The sequence below is a fragment of the Penaeus monodon genome, chromosome 32 (genome assembly GCF_015228065.2).
Source record: "Penaeus monodon isolate SGIC_2016 chromosome 32, NSTDA_Pmon_1, whole genome shotgun sequence".
In the NCBI taxonomy this organism is placed as follows: Eukaryota; Metazoa; Arthropoda; class Malacostraca; order Decapoda; family Penaeidae; genus Penaeus; species Penaeus monodon.
This window is the reverse complement of record NC_051417.1, coordinates 17,717,396-17,717,703: the sequence shown is the minus strand read 5'-3', so window position 1 is coordinate 17,717,703 and position 308 is coordinate 17,717,396. Positions and strand designations below refer to the sequence as shown.

Here is a 308-nt window from a genome sequence, read left to right as displayed (position 1 = left end):
CCATGAGAACCATTCAAGTTAAAAATCTGGAATCTATAGAAAATGAAAGCTACAAATTTGAAATCTATAAGCATTGTTACATCACCACATTGCAGTAGATTAGATTATGCATTAGAGCAATGTTTCAGTAAAAAAGCGCAAACAACAGTCTCACTAATTGGAGATTTAGATGTAGATTGCACCAGCACAACGCACCAAAAAAGCAAGAAACCTGGTGCTATTTTAGAAGAATGTGGTATTTTCCTTTAGGTGTATGCAGCAAGAATGCTGATGTAGAAAATTGCTTTAGTTGTAGTAGAGTATATTAG

At 34.1% G+C, this 308-nt stretch overlaps 1 long non-coding RNA gene across 2 annotated transcripts in view; it reads left to right on the top strand.

Moving 5' to 3' along the window:
* Positions 1-308, top strand: part of LOC119593682 — a 4,442-nt gene that overhangs the window by 2,903 nt on the left and 1,231 nt on the right. The gene's annotated exons all lie outside the window — the stretch shown is intronic.